The 20,093-nt window shown below is 39.7% G+C and overlaps 1 protein-coding gene across 1 annotated transcript in view; it reads right to left on the reverse strand.

Moving 5' to 3' along the window:
- Nucleotides 1–20,093, reverse strand: part of LOC142395109 (E3 ubiquitin-protein ligase NEURL1-like) — a 43,186-nt gene that overhangs the window by 14,033 nt on the left and 9,060 nt on the right. The window lies entirely within an intron of this gene.

Raw genomic sequence — 20,093 nt, forward strand, 5'->3', positions numbered from 1 at the left:
AGTGTTATCTAATCATTTGTTTGTGCTGTTTTGTGAACATTTTAATCTGAATCATCACACACCGCCTTTATTTGTTCTAGAATTTCATTTGGACAACTCCGTAGCCTAATTTGAATTTTGGCAAACACAGCTTCATAAAATATGAATTTTATTTTGTGATGTGATGTGGGAAAAAGAGTCTAGAGGACTACATTTAATTTATGTTACAGTTTAGTATTCTGCATATTCCAATGTAATAAACCACTTTATTTTATATTCTCCCTCTGTACACTGCTCATTCATCAAACCTGCCACTGTAAACAAGAGGTGGCTTCCGGCTTCTCTGCTTTATAGCATTCATTATGAGGAACTCTCTGTGCTAAGAATTGCAGTCTAACAAGACGAACAAATGCCTCAATGTCTACGTTCTTTGAAACATATCAGGACTTTAAGTGAGGGCTCACTGTAGCTGCAGGCCAGTGTCTACAACACAATGAAAAAAAGACATAATGGCTTTATGTAACACAGAAATATATATATATAAAATATTCTGCTTGAGCCCACTTCTTATTTTTTACCTCAAGGTCCTGTTATAATGAGCCGCGTTTTCCTTTTCTAATCAGTAGTAGTATTATGTTATTACTATTCCCTAAGATTAGATTGTATTTCTTAAAAGGCCACCCTTGAATAAGGCCAGTTTACATTCAGCCTTTGTCAAGGGCTAAAACTGTGTACACTGTGTATATATACACAGCACTGTGAGTTTCAAATAGCTGAAGAGAGCTGCCACAATTCCTAGGTGTTTACATAACAAACTGTCTCAGCAGCAGTGACTTCATGTACCTCTGTGCAATGTTAAGATTTTCAGCTATGTGTCCGTATGCTAAAGTCAGCTTTTTTCCAACTGTTGAAAAGGAAAGGCATTCTAAAAAGTGCCTCACATGCTTCTTCATGCTGTGTAGCCCTCTTACAAATCGGCCTTCCTTTGCTAATCCCCCTTACTGTAAAATAGGAGCCACATGGGAAGATCAGTGCCAAAGAGAAAACAAAAGAGAATGTGCTTTCCATACACACAGTCAGTACAAACAGATCGACATCGTGGCACGCTTAGGCACTCGCTGCCAAATTTAAAACAAGCTAAAATTAGCCTGATTGGACATCTGAGAAGAGTGGGGAGGGGGAGGCTGAGGGATGAGTGACATGAAGGCTCTCAGTCTTGGCCTGCTTTGGGCTTCCCCTATGTGAAGTAGATGGGGAATAAAAGTGCGTCAGGGGAAGATTTGATGGTAAATAGCATTGGGTCGACACTTGAGAGAAATGGCATACCTCACCAGCTCCTCTTTATCACACAAAGACACCACGTCTCCAGCCAGCAGCTGATAAAACTGCTTGAACTTAATTACTTCCTCGTCAAGAGTGTGTGTGCACAAACAGCTACAACCGGCTCTTATTATTAGCAGCCTTATCATCTTCAAGTTAATGTTAGCTGACTTTGGGATACAAGGGATCATTTCTATTCTTGCTGTTAAGGCTTCTGACACTTCAAAGCTCTGTTTTCGAGAAGAACTGAAGCAGTGTAAACAGGCTGTAAGGGGAATAGTGTATATACTTTTTTTTTTTACAGGAATATTCTGCTTAGTATGCCTTTAAGTTCACCGAACCCCCAGAGTAAAAGTTGACCCCTCATCTGTCTGTATATTTCTGCACTCACGAATAATGAACAACATACAATCTTTTTATAGCCACATGTCAACACTCTTTGTTACTGCATTTGATAAAAAGCCAACTGTAATTGCTCTCCAATTAAAATGTCACTCAATGCCACATACTCACAGATGCAGTCACAGTTTTTGATCTCCGTATGTAAAAAAGTATGGTTCCTGTGGTAATTCATCGCTGCTGAACATCACACACTTTTTGACATTTGGCAACGCTCCAGTATTTTTATTTTTTTTAAACTGCATTTACTGAACATGATGGGAATAATTTTCTACTTAGAATTTTTGACGTTCATGTCCTTGAAACCTGAACAGCAGGTCTGAGTCACTTTTTTCAGGAATTAAAACAATACTATTGTAATTAAGTGCATGGCTGAAATTGCCCAACTAACATAAAGTGGTCTTTAAACAGCTCCAGCTACTCAGTCTAATTAAAGATACCAGACTGACACTGCAAGATAAAAGCCTGACCCATTGGCTTTAGCTCTTTATATTACCATTATAGCTGTGAAAGAAAGGCTGTAATCAGACTCTTTCTGGACATTATTGGGGGATTTCTTGGCTTTAATGAAGAAAGAACACATCCATACCAGAAAATGCACCTGCAGGAAGTACAGAGATAAATAACCATCTACCTGCTTTGAGATTACCCATCAAAAGAAGTTCCACCCTTTACAGACGGGAACTCTTCACCTAGTCTGGAAAAACCAGTTTCGGGAAAGTAAAAGTGTTACTGACAAACGGGGACGCCAACTGAAAGCTGGAAACCTTTTTTAAAGTGAGGACATGCCAAGAATAATGAGTGCAGTAAAAAAATGTTTATCATATTACACTTCCTAAAAATACAGCCTGGCTGCACCTTCCTTGAAACACATCTTAGAGAGATCTGTGTGTATTACTGTTGTTTTAAACTGAATATTTTTTATGAGGCCAAAGCCTTTTTTGGTGCTGAGCAGCTCTCAGTCAGACAATGCCGTGGTACCAAAGAGACAAGGGATTTCCGTTTATTCCTTGGCCCCAGCAGAACTAGATTAAGAGGCATTTGGGGGTTTTAACGGTGCTGAAAACTCTGCACAAGGTCAGCTGCAAGGATTGTGAGAACGTGCATACTGTATGTGTATGTCTGGGGATTTGCTATTAGTATCGATAAGAAAAGGGACTGCCTAGGGTTGTGTCTGCTAAGAGTGAGTGAAGTCATCTGTCATGAGAAAGGCAGCTCTGGGGGTTATGTATCTGTCCAAAAATTATTATTAAACAGTAATAATAAAAAAATAAGAATGAGCTCCAGAATAATGTATATGAATGTGAAGCAAATAGGCCAAAAGGAGGCTATGGCATGATATGACAAGAAGATGAACGGTTTGAGTATGTTAGATGCCATGCGACAAGATCCATGTGGCGTGTCTGACTCGTCAAGTTTCTGGTTTCATGCCACATATTTCCGGATTTATGAATATGGTTAGAAAAGGGAACACGTGAATGTGGTAAATGTCAGCAAGAAAGTGATGCTCAACTCTTTGAGGGCACGGTTTCTTCTTGGCCAACCCGCCTTCTAACTTTAGTGTCTCTACATGAGCTTTCACGCAGTGCACATGTGCCCACTGGTTGATGGAGTGTCTAAATCTGATCTCAATTTGAAACATATTTCTCAAATTATAGATTCATGTCGGTGTTTTGGTAAAAACTTCACACATGGACACATTTGCACACTTACACACAGAGAAAAGAGCACATTCTCCTCTTCACTGGGAATAGACTCTGTCCATCTGAAAGTGATTAGCCTCCTCTCCGAAGGCTTCCCCCCTTACAGCCCATCCCAGGATCCAAACCTGACAGGCTCCATTAGGACTTTTTAATATTTTGATTTCCTGCAAATCTGTTCGATTCCATCTGGGTCGATTAAATCCCAGCTGAGACACAACAGCCTGTCCAGCCACTTTTATTTTGATTCCACAAATCAAATAAATTCCAAGCCTTAAGATTACCAGAAACAGAACTCATAGATAGACAGACTCTTCCTGATGTGTACATGCTGGCAGATGTAAGGTCAAAGGACGGTCCTCTAATACCTTATCTCATCCCAGGCATTTCATTTCATTGAATCCAACTGCCTGACAGAATCTGTTTTATTCAGTTAAATCAGGGGAAAAATGCTTTAAAATGGCTCAGTGTTCGAAGTTGTGTCTGACTGTTGGCCTAAACTCATAACACACTTACCTGGAGTGATAACTCCAGAGAAGAAGCAAATCTGGCCCTAATGAAATCCACAAGCACACTTCCTACTAAGATACTTATCTGTTAGTCTGTCTTATTAAGGCTGTGGACTGACTATGTGAAGATTGAGCCTGTCTGTTTCTGTTTTGACTCCAGGCTCCATCTATTAAACTTTTACAGCTCTTCAGGCTCACCATAACTGTGATTAAGTCAATCTCCTGCAACTGCTAGTGCACTTTGCATGTTGGCTTGAAACCAAAGGTCCTCACACGCACAATGAAATTTTTCCAACTGACATTTTCTTCTCCAACTGACAACACAGTCTTTTAATCACCGTCCAATAAATGAACATTTTGACATCAAAGGGAAAATTCTATATGGGAACTAGAGACATTTATTTATTCTTTAAAACTGGCCTAATGTTGAAACACTGATATGCTGCAGACATGTTGGAGCACTGGACATCAAAAGCAACAAATACCGCAATAACTTTGAAGAAAGTTTACTTTCCACGGGGTCTCATGTGAGTTCAGAGGAGGAACCAAATCCAAGACTCAGGCAAACAGGTTGAAATAATAATAACATACTTAAATAAAACTTAGGTTTGTAAAGAAACAACAAAGAGCATATGAGACTCGCTAAACTAACAGGCCAATCCAAATAAAGCCTGAGAAAAAATGATAATCAGGGAATCATCCAAATCCAAAGCCAAACAGAGATACATGTACACAGAGCAAACGTAGACTCTGGGAATAAGTGAGAACAGTCACAAACTGGTTTGCAGACAGACACAACCTGATCAAAGCTGAGGAAAAACACAGGCTGTTTGAATTGTCCACTTGTTCACTATATAGTCCAACATATTGTGAGTCAGTCATTTCAAGATTTCAACTGAAATGTTTCAATCGCTCTCCAGCGCACTACGAATCCCTCACATTTTTGTACGCCAAAAGTCGTGTCTTGCATCTGTGAACTGACATCAGTTAACTCAAATCTTCATGCATTGTGGCCAGGGCCCAGGAGCCATTAAGTCAGAAGAATGGTAGTTCTGATGCCCATGGCTCATTATAATAATTTTCTCCTCTGTTAAAGAGTGCCTGATCACAATAATACTCCTCAGACCTCGCAAAATTATTGGGAAAACATGAACATGATCTTTGTTTCGTCTAAATGATTAATGCGTTAGGGATACGTTGTAATGTAGCTCACTTTTGAACTACTTGAACATAAGCTACAATTTCCCCTTTATTAACAGTTATTTTGCTTTTGTGGGCAATATAAATTCATATTTAGTATATTGAAGAATATCATACAGCTGCAGTACATGCTTGTGCAGGTGGATGCATTGCAATTGTTGTGATGTGCTTGTGATGTTCATCACTTCGTGTGTTTTCCTATCCTGCCAGCATCTCTTTATACGCAACGTAACTGTGAATATATGATGCACTGCTGCATTCAAGCAGTGTCTGAAATGCAAAATGCAATCTTGTAGAGAGTCTTCTATACAGTAAGCACTGTTTAGTGATTGAGTGACCAATCACAACATAGTGATAAACGAATGACAGTCTGAACACAGCCACAGACAACTTATACAATGAAGGGTAATTAGGTACTGGGGAAACACATCGAGAAAAAGCAAGGATTCACACGTGATAAATACAGTAATAAAAAGGGTAAAATTACAGGAAATAAAGAATAAAAAAGACTGTTTCTCACTGTAGCTGTTGGTAGTGGTTAGAACATGTATTCCATGAAAAATTTGTTGAAAAGAAACACCACAAGAAAAAAATGGTGTTGACTCCATCACCTTGTGGGGCTATTTTTGTGAAACACTGAATAACTACATTGTGGGTTGATTGCTTTATCACAGGATTAGTACATTGTATCCTTCAACGGTTGCAAATACCTACAATATCTTTTTTCCCATGATTTCACACAACAGCAAGACTTAGACACTGTTACCATGGTTACATTCACTTTTTTTTTTTCCTCTGCTAATTATAGCCAAAGTATTTCAGATTTAGATTTTCATGGCATGCATGAATGTCCACAGCCCTTCTCAGGCTCAAAGCTGAAGTTCTGCCTCTATGTTGTACTTACATTTACACCAATAAAATGACTTTATATAAAGATAAAGAGATGTGTCTTTTCACAACAAAAAAAAGACTAATTTGCCTTATCTTCATGTCTGTGTTCTCAAGCTGTAATTGCAAGTGTTCAGCTGCATAAGACAGACAAAACTACTACCAGCAATTAATAATCCTAAAACATTACAGGGAAATTGAAATCCTGCGTTATTGACGAAGAGAGTTGTGACTTTGTAATAACACTTTAGAGTAACTTTTCTTAAGGTAATGTAGAGGTACTTCAAATAGAGAGATGGTTAGAATTTTCTCAGAAATAAATCATATTAATGCTCTGCTTGGGAATATACTGGGAACATCAAACATGTTGGGTAAGATGTATCAGCAAAAAGGACAATGTATCCTCTTAGAAATGGACTCAGCCTTACCGCAGTCATCTCTAGATGTTTGATTTTTACCCAAAAAGGTATCAACATGGCCCTAAGTCGTCCTCTGGACCTGAACAGAAGTAACAGCCTGCAGTCATTTCCATAACAGGAGAACTTGGGACAAGGTCCACAGTCTTTCAAAATCACATTGTGACTGCAATCACGTTTAAATGTCCAGTCTCATCAAAGAAGATCATTTTTCATGTGATTTATTAACAAGCAGAGAGGAAAAGGTTGAAGAAAAGAGAGAAAATCAGAGAAAAGCATGACAGGATGCAGTATGATGCATGATTTCAGTTTAATTCTGTCAAAAAAGAATGCAGCTCAAGGAAATTACTGAATGTTTATAGTATGGAGACATTCAGGATTTCTCTTTGCTTCTCCTTCTTAATGTCTGCTGTTTGTCTTTGGCTCGAAACAGAGTTTCGATAGATGACTATGATTGTTATTACCTTGCTGAGTTTCCAGTTTATTGTTTTTGGAGGATTTGGCTGTAAGCAGCAGACCAGAAATCAAATGCATTACTTCAGCATTAATTTGCTGTACTTCATGGTAAGCGTACCCCTTGGGCCTGTCGCATGTCTTCATCAATCAAAATTAACAAAAAAGTTTAGTTTAGTTCCTTTGTGAATCCCCCTAGAAACAGGCAAAGACCACAACTACACGGTGTAATACGCTCAACATGATTAGAGTTATACTATAAAACAGAGCCATTTTTCAGCTTTGTTACAATTCTGACCCAAGGCTTTTTTTTTTACTGTATCTGGCCTCTGCACCTGATCACGGATCTGTTTCTATAGCGAAAAAACCTTTAAATCCACAAATCAAACTCTGTGAAACTATGCTGACAAGTGAAACAAAAAGTGAGATCTGCAGGAAGTGAGCTTGAGTGCGTGACACGGTGAGCGAACAGACTAAAATAGACACAAAGAAAGGAAAGTGTAGCACAATCAGCTTCAGGCAACCCAACATGTTTGCCCTGTACTGTACTTCTCATCATTTACACACCCTCTCCATCTGTGGACATAACAGGTATGAGACAAGGGTAAACTGATCCTTTACTGGCAAGGATTCTTAGTTTCAATTTGAGTCAGATGAGTTTCACATGATAATAAGAGTGCATGATGAATTCAAATGGAATGTTGACATGGATTCATCTGACACGAGCCTCAGCAGCCATGTTAGTGATTCTGTGAAACTGTGGGGCATTTAAGGCAATACGGCCAGCAGAGTAAAACCTTGTCATCAGCACTGTAAGTTTCTAGAGACCACAGATAGATCTAATCTTGTATTTTTGCTAATAATCCTTTAGTAATCTTCCAGTACAATTCAGAATTGACTTAAAAGTTCTAATATATAAATACAAGGCACTGCTTGTTAAACCCTTTTTTTCCCCAGCAGCCAGCCTCCTATATCTTTTGATCCAAGCCTTTTATCTGTTTCCTCTCACAGCTGTCATTTCAGAGGTTACTTGGCCTTTAAGCTTTTCTGTCATGAATATGGAACCTGACTTTCTTACTTAAATTTTTGATGCCGTTTGATGTCCGTTTTAAAGACAGAAGATAACTAATTTCTATATTTTACTTTTTTTTTAATAAAACATTCTCTTCTTGCTCCTATCTTCTTTTTACTTTGATCAAGCTTGTGCATAAAGTTACTTTCAACATCATGAAATTATGGACCAGAAAATAGATTTTTCTAAAATTCTAAAATTGTATCCACTAGATATAGAATTTCACACATAACCACATAATGTCTCTTTAGAGAAAGCCAGATTATCAGCAAATATACATTCTTGGAACTGTGATCTTTGACTCGGTCGTTCCAGACAAACTCTGCGGAAACACAAAGCTAATGAGCACCATGAATGGCTCTACAAAAAAATCACGGCAATGCATTCAACCAGCCAAATGAAAGACACAACCATACATAGCGCCTTCCACTAAAATTAATGTGAGTCAATAAAAGAGTCTACTAAATGCAAATTCTATTTAGAAAATATATTCCCTCCATCCCTTGAGGTTTTAGATTTAGTTATGCTTCTCATGTTATGCTCGTGAGCATAAAAAGCAGGAGGATTTCTCCACAGGCTTTATACAGGGTGTACAGCAATGATTGATGCCACCGCTCTTCTCTTAATCACTCGAGAGATACACAGGCTCTTGACACTTTGGCAGCCATTTTGGATTCTCCTCTAATGACGGGAGAGACAGGTTGCAGATGATGTTAGCTGACGCTGGTCTCATGGATCACTGCATCTCTGTTAGTGATTAAGTGACTCATCTAGCTCTGGTAAATAAACCCTCAGCGCAGCATGTTACATCCATCAAAAGATGTCTTTGACTTTCTGGGCATATCCAACTTGGAAGAAATCATTTATACCTGTACCAAATGCAGGATGCTGTGTGGTCTCTGGTGGTATGTCCCATAAACATGCACACTTATGCCTGTGCCAAGGGACTACTCTGATTTCCCATTTGGTTTTGAATGCAGAAATAAAAACTGTTCCTATATGTGCTTTGCTGTGTGGGAATGAAACTGGAAACATCTGCAAGTTGTTTGTAACATGCTCTTGGGAAATTCTACATTAAACAACTTGATAAAACTCAAATGCTGGAACAACAACTGAGAAAAGTTAGAAAACTAACCTTGCAAATGTGGTTGTACCTAATACCACATTCTGTTGCTTGAGACTTACACATGTGTCAGTCTCTCAAAGGACTAATGTGTCTCAGTGTGGTGCCACACATCAGCACAGTCTGTTCTGTACAAAACACAAGAAAATCACTCACGTCTGTATTGATATCTGCATGAGTAGGGCAAGTGTGGTGATGTAACGGATCTTCCTTAGATTACATGGGCAGCATTGTTGGTCTGGACAAACCCTGGGGCTCAGTTTGATTTCAGCAGATTAATTTAGCTTCCTCTCTTATGCAACACAATCTAAGCTTTCTAGCAGTCTCACTGATGTCAGAGTCACCTTTGACTCCTTGCATGGGTGGCTAGCTACTGAACTGCAGTCCCTTGATAAGCGCTAAGAGAAAAAAACAGCAGCGTACTTGAAAAGATCCTTAAACATCAGGACCTGATGTTTTTTGGTTGAAGGCTGCATTGAGAAAGGTGAAAAGGCAATGATGGATGTAAGCTATAATGAATCAGTTTAATACAGCATGTAAGGTTAGAAGGGATCAAGGAGACACACCGGTATGAGAATCCTTATGTGTGCCCTATTGGGTCCCACATCACCACCAATCACCCACCAACACACATGTGCAGCAACCCTGGGGAGTGTACCGATGGGTACACTGAAGTGCATTAACAAGGATTCATGTCATCACCTTTCAATGAAGGCCACTATAGCTCAAACACAATCTTTAAAACAAATAAAGTGGCCATGTATATAACATTAGATTCATACATTATTAACAATGCTATCATTTCACAAGCATCAAACACCATTACACTGCATGTCAATGTAGAAAAAATTAGCCTTTTAAAAGAGCTAACTTTCCTTAAATGCAATCAGAATTCAACTTTCAACCAATTTAGGCCTTCAATCCAACCCAAAAAGCTTGAAATTTTTCAGATCGAAGGGAAGGTAAGGTGTTGGGTACCACCGAACGCAATAAGAAAATAAAAACTAAAGAACCTCGACAAACAACTTACACCGATACGTCACCCAGAGCATATAATGGGACTTTAATAAGAGGACATGGGCAGGGAGGGGTCAGGATGGTACGGAAGAGTATTAGGGCCAGGCATAAGGAAAAATATTAATATTTTGCCTGTCGAGAATAAAGTCCACATGACATTTCGACTTTATTCTCGACATGTCAACTTTATTCTCGACATGTCGACTTTATTCTCGACATGTCGACTTTAATCTCGAAATGTCGACTTTATTCTCGACATGTCGACTTTATTCTCGACATGTCGACTTTAATCTCGACATGTCGACTTTAATCTCGACACGTCGACTTTATTCTCGACACTTCGACTTTATTCTCGACATGTCGACTTTAATCTCGACATGTCGACTTTATTCTCGACATTTCGACTTTATTCTCGACATGTCGACTTTATTCTCGACATGTCGACTTTAATCTCGACATGTCGACTTTAATCTCGACATGTCGACTTTATTCTCGACATTTCGACTTTATTCTCGACATGTCGACTTTATTCTCGACATGTCGACTTTATTCTCGACATGTCGACTTTAATCTCGACATGTCGACTTTATTTTCGACATTTCGACTTTATTCTCGACATGTCGACTTTAATCTCGACATGTCGACTTTATTCTCGACATTTCGACTTTATTCTCGACATGTCGACTTTATTCTCGACATGTCGACTTTAATCTCGACATGTCGACTTTAATCTCGACACGTCGACTTTATTCTCGACATTTCGACTTTATTCTCGACATGTCGACTTTAATCTCGACATGTCGACTTTAATCTCGACATGTCGACTTTATTTTCGACATTTCGACTTTATTCTCGACATGTCGACTTTATTCTCGACATGTCGACTTTATTCTCGACATGTCGACTTTAATCTCGACATGTCGACTTTATTCTCGACATTTCGACTTTATTCTCGACATGTCGACTTTAATCTCGACATGTCGACTTTAATCTCGACATGTCGACTTTATTCTCGACATTTCGACTTTATTCTCGACATTTCGACTTTATTCTCGACATGTCGACTTTATTCTCGACAGGCAAAATATAAATATTTTTTCGTAGGATGGGGATCCAATCATTGCTGGATTGATTTTCCATGTAACCGAGAAACAATTACAAGCCTTAGAGCAGCACGGGGAGTCTGGTGTTAAAAGATGTTAAGAGAAACAGTATGTGCTATCGATCGAGCATCATACCCACACACTGGTAAACACTTTGCATTAAAAGGTGCTAAATTGCTCTTGCCCCACAGTGGATTGTTGCATTTTTGGGTTTATATCAAAAGACACAACGTTGAGAACTCAACCGGTGGAACACGCAGCCGATTGGACGATTACTAAACAAAGCGATTTGGCATCAGACTGAAGTGGGTGATGAGCTGTGGATGAAGAGATGAACAGAAAATGAACCAAGAGTTCAGTTGTAATAAAAGTGAGAAACTAAAACAAAAGCATCTGCTGACAGCCTGCATTTTTATTTGAAATTATGGAAGCTGAGCTGCAGAACGAGCCAGTCGAGATGAACCCGAACGCTATGTCGCATTTAGTGATGCTTTTATTTTCAGATTTAAAAAAAAGCTCCACACACACGACCATCAAACTAGCGTCTGAAGGAGGGGCGTATTGATCCAGCCGTAGTTCGCCTCACAGGCAGAGGGAGATGTGAGCTAGTCCAAGCCTAACTGGCGGGGAACAGGTCCTGTAAGTGGCTAAATAACTCCACTGCGTTGAAGAAGTACCCGTTAAAGGGGAAGTTTTTTGTTTTGTTTTGTTTTGTTTTTTTAAACGTGGACCTGAAAGGGATAGTTTGCCTCTTTTGACATGAAGCTGTATGACATCCCATACTAGCAATATCGTGCATGAACATTCAGTGGGGTTACATGGCACTGAAAGGATCAGATTATTGGCTAAATTACATAAAGACTGAGTTGCTCCTTATTTGAGCAAGGGTAATTCTCCTTGGATATATGGCGGTGAATGAATGGAATCATAGGCACAAAGCATGTCATATGTATGATAGGTGGCGCTGTAACCATTCCAACTATTGCCAATAGAGCCACTCTTCATCACCAACAACAACAAACTCAGGTATCGAGAAAATGTTGAACGAAGAGCAAGATGAAGCTACGTCCCTCTACATTTCGTCTGTGATGAGCTGCTTGTTGCACAAACTCTTTGTAAAATGCAAATAAAACCAAAGATATGATCTTAGAACTATTAAAAAGTTATATATAATTAGATATAGTGCAAGTTCGGTGCAATCTGTTGGTTTCCTTAGCCAGGAAATGTTTTTTAATTGCTCTGTATGAATGAATTGGATTATGACAATGAATGGAACTCCAATTGGCCTGAATTGGACTTTATCATTGAAGTGCCCTGAGATGACATTTGTTGTAATTTGGCCGTTATATAAATAAAACTGAACTGAATTGAATTGCAAGTGAAACATATCAAATGTGGAAAAAGAAAAGTTTATTTTGGCAACATTTAAAAAAAAAACTGACATTATTCTGTCTTGGAAAACACTGCTGGTGGAAAACATGATACTGGCTGCTGAAAAGCTGACAGAATTGGACCTTCCAATGTGACAGTGGCAGGAAATATTCAGTTGAAGTCGTCCAGAGATTAACAGAGAACACAAATCAACATTCTGGAATCCGGACTTCAGTTCCATCCAGAATCTGTGGTTGGAACCACAGACCAGAAGAGACGGAACAGAAGCCTTCAAACCTGCTAATCATCCCAGAATAAGGTCCAAATTCTCCAGTGGAGGCATGAAGAAAGTAGTCGTGAGTACCATAACATACAATTAATACGTTAAAACCGACCTGGACGATAACATTTTGAGATGGACTGAGAACAGAGCGCCGTTGCTCTTTTTTACTCATCACAAAATCGTGATGTCATCACTGATGTGACATAACAATAGATCAGAGCGATTGTGATGTCAGAGATATCAGAGAAACCAAAGTTTATAAATAAGACTTTATCGCTGCGTTTTCACAGTTCGTCAGTTTAAACACGTCGAGTTTTTCAAGCATCTTTGAAAGTCACAGCACAGTTTTCACATCGCCTAAAACAAACACTTAATTACTACCTTCAATAGTAATTTTGACAAGCACTTAGTAACAACGCTTACTTATTATCTTAAACAGTCATTTTTGATTTTAAGTACTTAAAGACAAGCAAAATGAGTCAAACCAAGAAATCATCTCCTCCACTTCAGTGGTGCGACATGGTGGACGACGATTTGCCCGAGGAGTTCTACAACTTTACCATTACTTTTGGCAACAGCGAAAGTAATGAGGAACCCACCAACCTGATGGAAAAACAACCGTCCCAGGTCCCCGAGGATTCCCCGTCTCCTCAATCATCAAAGGACGAAGTGGAAGAAACATCCCAGGTACCTGCTCCAGCTGTTCCTCCTCACGTCGAGGAGGTCCAGCTCCTGCAGGATCATCACCAGGCCTCCGTAGTTTGTCGCGTCAAGTGGAAGACTCCAGTTTCCCAAACCGAGGGGATTCCATCTGACGCCTCTGCTGCCGACCGAGATTACGGATCAGAGAAATCCCACAACTCTTACCAGCAGAAGGATGACAAGATAAACTGTCTCTACCATCAGATGGATCTTCTAAAGGAAAAGCTGATGAAGAAAAACTTATTTCTGACAAAAGAGACAGACAGAAGAGTCGCAGCAGAGCGCGCTCTCTCCATGGCCGAGGAAAAGCTAAACAACCTGGATAGTCTAAAGGAAAAGCTGATGAAGAAAAACTTATTTCTGACAAAAGAGACAGACAGAAGAGTCGCAGCAGAGAGCGCCCTCTCCATGACTGAGGAAAAGCTAACCATGACTGAGGAAAAGCTAAACAACCTGGAAATTCTAAAGGCAAAGCTGCAGAAGAAAAACTTATTTCTGACAAAAGAGACAGACAGAAGAGTCGCAGCAGAGAGCGCCCTCTTCATGACTGAGGATAAGCTAACTATGACTGAGGAAAAGCTAAAAAACCTGGAAAACTGTTTGACCCTTGAGCATCATCTCCGGCAGAAGTGCGAGCAGGAGCTCAAACAGTGCAACCAAGTTATTGCAGAACTGAGTCAACCTTTAAAACCAGCAGTAGCAGAAACTGAATACCAGGCAGTTCTGAAAGAGGTCGAGAACCTGAAAGAACAACTGAGAGAACAGACTGCCGCCAACATTAATCTGGCCTCCCAACTAACATCACAGGAGGAGGCAACAAAGACTCAAGAGAAGAAGGTGGCAGATCTCATGAAGGCTGTTGTTCAATCTGTGATCAACAAGCCAGAAGAACAAAGAGAGCTGTACATCATCCCACAACTCCATTCAGAAGTGGAGGAAGTTACCGAAACAGAACCACAAAGGATCCCTGACCAACCAAAGGAGAAAGTTACATCAAAGAAGCGTCGGCGCAAGAACAAGAAGACGCCAAAAACCATCGTAAAGAACAACGAGCCTGAAATCATCCAGGAGCAACAAGACACGGAGGACATTCCATCACCGATCGATGTCCAGGAACCAAAGATCTCCGCACCCGTGGAAGAGGAAACAGAACCAGAAACGGCCTCTGCAGACAGACAGGAAGTGGTTCCATTAGACTTGGCTCATCAGGCTGGATCGGACACGGTGCCAGAACTGGTGAGTCAAGTCGAAGTGGAATTAGTCCAACAGTCAAAAGATGTCTCAGAGCCGCCCAAAGGAAATGTTTCAACAGAAGACACAGCAGTTCCAGAACAACTCGTGGACCAATGTGAGCCCTCAGAAGGAAGACCAGAGGTGCCTTCAGCGTGGAAGAAGTTAAAGAAATTCCTGACGCCAAAACACAGCCGCCAGAACAAAGAGAAAACCATCGAGAAAGAAAGGCACAGCAGCGTTTAAGACTCGTCAACAGCTTGTCAACCTCAAATGAATATAAAACCTTCTCCATACATCATATTATAACATCAAAGATCCCAACTGTAGAAGAGTCGGCTTCACAAGAAGTATTGAATCTAGAAGTGGAGGAAGTTACCGAAACAGAACCACAAAAGATCCCTGACCAACCAAAGGAGAAAGTTACATCAAAGAGCCGACCAAAGGAAATGTTTCCTCTGAAAACCAAATCCAAGAAAGACTCGTCATCGTCCTTGAAATGGAACCAGCCTCTCAACATCCAGAGGACTGTGAAACATCAGCAGCCTTACATCCCACAGAAGACACAGCAGTTCCAGAACAACTCGTGGACCAATGTGAGCCCTCAGAAGGAAGACCCCCCCCCCCCCCCTTCCCTTTCTGTCTTCTCAAACCCCAGCTGGTCGAGGCGGATGGCCACCCTTCCTGAGTCTGGTTCTGCCAGAGGTTTCTTCCTGTTAAAAGGGAGTCGTTTCTCTCCACAGTCGCCTCAGGCACGCTCAGGACGGGAGATTGGACCGAAAAAGAAAAAGTTTTCAGTGCAATCTGTTGGTTTCCTTAGCTAGGAAATTGTTTTTGAATTGGCTCTATATGAACGAATTGGATTATTTTATGAATAACTAGAAATGCACTCAGAGAGTGCAGACCTCCGCCAATGAAGCTTTGTTTTATAAGCGCATTTTTTTTATCCACCCATATATTGTAGTGAATGGTCTGAAACGATTAACGTCGTAATCCACCACGTCCGAGAGAAAGCGATGCGTCTGCTTAAACTTGTGCATAGATTCAGCTGGCTCGTGTTCCGATTGAAAAGGTTTACAAAGTTAAGATGCTATCTTTCAGATGCGACTTCTCAGAAACGGCAAAAGCCCGGTTTATAGTCGGTAACGCAAGACGCAAAGCAAGACGCAAGAAGAAACGCAAGCCCTTGCGCGGTTGCAAGCCCCCCCTTGCGTGCTTGCGTGTGTCACCTCAATTTTCTAAACTTCACGCAAGCCTACTACTTGAAAACGGCATACTCATCGATCTGACAGTATGCAGAGCGTTTACACACAGTGCACTTCACTCCTGTCCGAGCCGAAATCAGCCAGCCTGAAAAGCTGATTTCCCTTAAGCTATAAACTCTGTAAATATATAACTTTCGCAACATTTGAAACATTTTCAGACGAGAAAGTAGTCGTTTAGACCCCCAAGGTGTTGAAAATCTGACAAAATACCGGCTATTTACAAGAAGTAGAAGCATGAATCCACTCGAAGAGGTCCTGGCGGTGAATTTACTTTCATCATAGTAGGCTTGTCATTGAAAAAAGCCGCTACTCCACCTACTGTCCTGGCGGTGAATCGCCACGCAGCACACGCAAGCGCCGGCAAAGCTAAATGACGCATAAACGTCTCGAGCCATTAACACAAGCGCAAGACCCAAGCGCAAGGGCAGTTAAAAGAGGTATAACTCAACCTAAAGACGGCTTCCATTTGTGTTTACCTTCCCCCCCTGCGCAGTTAGTGTAAGCTTTCCACCTGCGCACCCCCTCCTACCCCTCCCTCAACGACAACGAAACAACCAAGCCAAGCCACCTTGTGGCAGGTCGCAAGATTGCAGCGAACAGACGAACAGACATCCAGACGAACATCCAGACATCCAGACAAACCAACAGACAAACTCGGGGGATCACATAACCTCCTTGGCGGAGGTAATTATGATTACAATGAATTGAATTCCAATTGGCTTGAATTGGACTATATTATCTAAGTGCCTTGAGATGACATTTGTTGTATTTGGCGCTATATAAATAAAAATGAATTGAATTGAATTGAAAATGAATATAAAACCTTCTCCATACATCATATTATAACATCAATAAAATATGATTCAAATTCATATAACTTTTGTTCATCTGCATCTTTTCATCCTGAACAACTGCCTAAAAGCATCAGTGCATTGTTCTCTCAGCTGTTAACAGCATTAATGTGTCATTCAGATAAGAACATGAAGATATGTTCCTTCACTAATCATCATTGCATTGATTTATGTGTTTAAATAGAATAAATTATAAAAAAAAACTAAATTACACAATTACTGTTATCAAAATAAGGTTAAAAGGTGATTTTCTTTAAACAAATTGAAATATTGTTGATATCTGATGTGAAATTTGAATATCTGCAGTATAATTCTTACTTGTTATTCATGTTATGGTTATTCTTGCACTTTTATACATCTACGGTTTGTATTTACTGGTCAGATATGTCAGATTACATTCTGGTTGTCTGGATTAGATTTAGATTTTAGAAATTAAACTTGTAACAAAGAGAAATCTATGAGGAAGCATGTTCCAGGAATCCAGACTATTCAATAAGAATAAAAATGTATTTGTGGATATTTAAAATCCATAACCCCACGCATGGCGGCAAAAGTTCTTCCAAGGACAAATAAGGTCATGGTCAAGGTAAGTCATGGTCAAGGTCATGTTTATTTATATAGCACCTTATAAAAACCTGGGTTGACCAAAGTGCTTTACATAAATAAAAAATAACAATAAAATACAACAGATATGTTTAACAAACATATTCAGCAAAATGTAAAAAAATAAATATGAAATGAGTATTTTAAAGGGCTGATTAGATGTTTATCTGCGCTGCACATCCAGCATCATCACTGAGAATGATCACTTTTTTGGTTTCGACAAGTGCAAACTAAGTTAAAGACATCTTAAGATGTCATTTCTACTCATAAAGAATGTTACTGTGGAAACATTGCACCTACGGTTCTGATAAGTTTTGACCATAAGGAATGATGTTAGGGGTCTTTATGTAAAGCAGTTTACACAGTAAATGTTAAAGCAGCTGTCCATGGACAACACTGTACTGACTCAGAAGAAGTCCTGCAATGAAAAGTGTCACCTCTGAAGAAAAGTAAGTTCATGGTGTGTGCACTTAGGAAACAGCACTAAGTATTTAGGTAACTGGCCAACTAGCCGGACTACTTTCGTCAACGCCAAAACGAGGCCGGAACGGGTCAGACTTCTGAATAGTTTGATGAAGAGCTGACTCGTTTTATTTTTTTAAATTTTTTTATTGGAACGGCAGGGCTTGGACCAGGATTGGGAAACACTGCACTAGACGGAGGTTCAATCAACCCATTTCTGCTGAGGTAATGACAGATGGCTCCGTGATGACTCTCCAGCAATATTTTAAAGATGAACCAGCCCAGCACCTGGTTCAAGGTGCTAAATAAAGAACTAAATAGTTCCATAAATTAAGAAACTTAAACCTTTTTTTTTTTTTTTTTGTAACCAAAATTTTTTTCTTGGACTGGCGACATCAGCAGATGTCACCAAAGGGTCACATGATGAATCTGAGAAGGTTGCAAAATGTAAATGTAAATGTAAATGTACTTTATTTATACAGCCCTTTACAGACAATCCTTACGATGTACCAAAGTGCTTTACAGCAGGTAATAAATAAAGAGAAGAACAAGTAAAAACAAATGAAAACAATAAAAGAACAGTGAAAGCAATAAAATATTATATAAATAAAATGACTAAGAAAGAAGGGAAAAAAAAGGCAACTGTAAAAACGTTTTCGTATTTATTCATATATTTGTGTTAAATATTCAACCTCAAGCAGGAATTTAGACAGAAACTAAATGAAAAGTCCTGAAGACTGTTTGGCCCACACCGGAGAACTGCAGTGTCAGAGTGTGAGCAGCAGGGGGAAAACAAGCCTTTTCAGCACTGCGGGGGATGCTAACAACTGTTTGCATTAGCACAGGGGTGTCAAACTCATTTTCACCGAGGGCCACATCAGCATAATCGTTGCCCTCAAAGGGCCAGATGTAACTTATAAATGTAACTACTCCTTAATGTTAAATAACTCTTAATTTATGACTTATTCAAGTTACAAATATTGCATATATATTTGCATAGATGTAAAAAAAACAATATGTTTGCTTGTTGCTCTGTTATTTTATCATAAATACATTTCATTTGTCAGGTTATGAAAGCCACATCACTCCATCAATCAACAATCAAACTATCCAAGTGAATAAAGAAAAATAACGTCAAACACAAGTTATGACATTTACTTTGTTCAAAACTTGAAATATCAAACAAAGCTAGCTTTTACTGCCGCATTGTTTTCGGTTGTGGCTTTCGTGAACACATTCGATCGCAGTTTGCCTTTTAATTCTCGGGGCAGTTTGTCGTTTTTCTTGAGGCCTAATGTTGGCACACTCAGCTCCGTGTTTGGTCTCAGAATGCGGACGTAGATCGTACTCTTTGACAACCGCCACCGCCTCATAACACAAAAGACATATAGTTTTTTTCTCCTTGAAGCACACACACGTATTCGCCTTCTGATCTTTCTTGAAAAAGAAAAATTATTCTCTTCCTGGACATTTTGGGATCATCATTTGTATTTCTCAATTCCACTTGTTGGGAAAAATCGCATCGATTCGGAAACATTGCAGTCCAGTGGCGGGATGCCGTCACTTTGCGCGTAACACAATCGGCATGCATTGTGGGAAATGTAGTTTTTGGTCACTGCACGTATTTGACTTCAATCATACCTTTTAAGCTCTCGTGGGCCACATAAAATGACGTGGCGGGCCACATTTGGCCCGCGGGCCTTGAGTTTGACACATATGCTCTAGAGCATTTGTTTGATGCGGATAATCCACAGGCTAAAAATAAAACAACAAACTTGTGACTGTAGCCTAGTAGGTCAATGCTGATAAATTGTTGATTTTCTCTTTAGTTTCGTTCTTGTAATTTTGCTTCTATTGTTGTACATTTATGCTGCTTCGGCAGAATATTTGTTTTATTCTAATCAAAATATTTTTAGTACTACATCTGCCTTGCTCCTGCCTGCTGTCTGCATTTGGGTCCACCTTCTTAATGAATTATTAAAGTTGAGGACACATTCACTTAAAGGGTGAGATATAGTTATGCTTTGAACATGTGTCTTAAAATAAAAGGGAGCGAAGGCTAGTTTGACCAAACTGGTCGGCTGTTTCAGCTGAAGAATAAGGTCATAACACATGAATGGTTCAGCTTCCAGGAACATCCGTTAAAT

The sequence above is a fragment of the Odontesthes bonariensis genome, chromosome 2 (assembly GCF_027942865.1).
Source record: "Odontesthes bonariensis isolate fOdoBon6 chromosome 2, fOdoBon6.hap1, whole genome shotgun sequence".
In the NCBI taxonomy this organism is placed as follows: Eukaryota; Metazoa; Chordata; class Actinopteri; order Atheriniformes; family Atherinopsidae; genus Odontesthes; species Odontesthes bonariensis.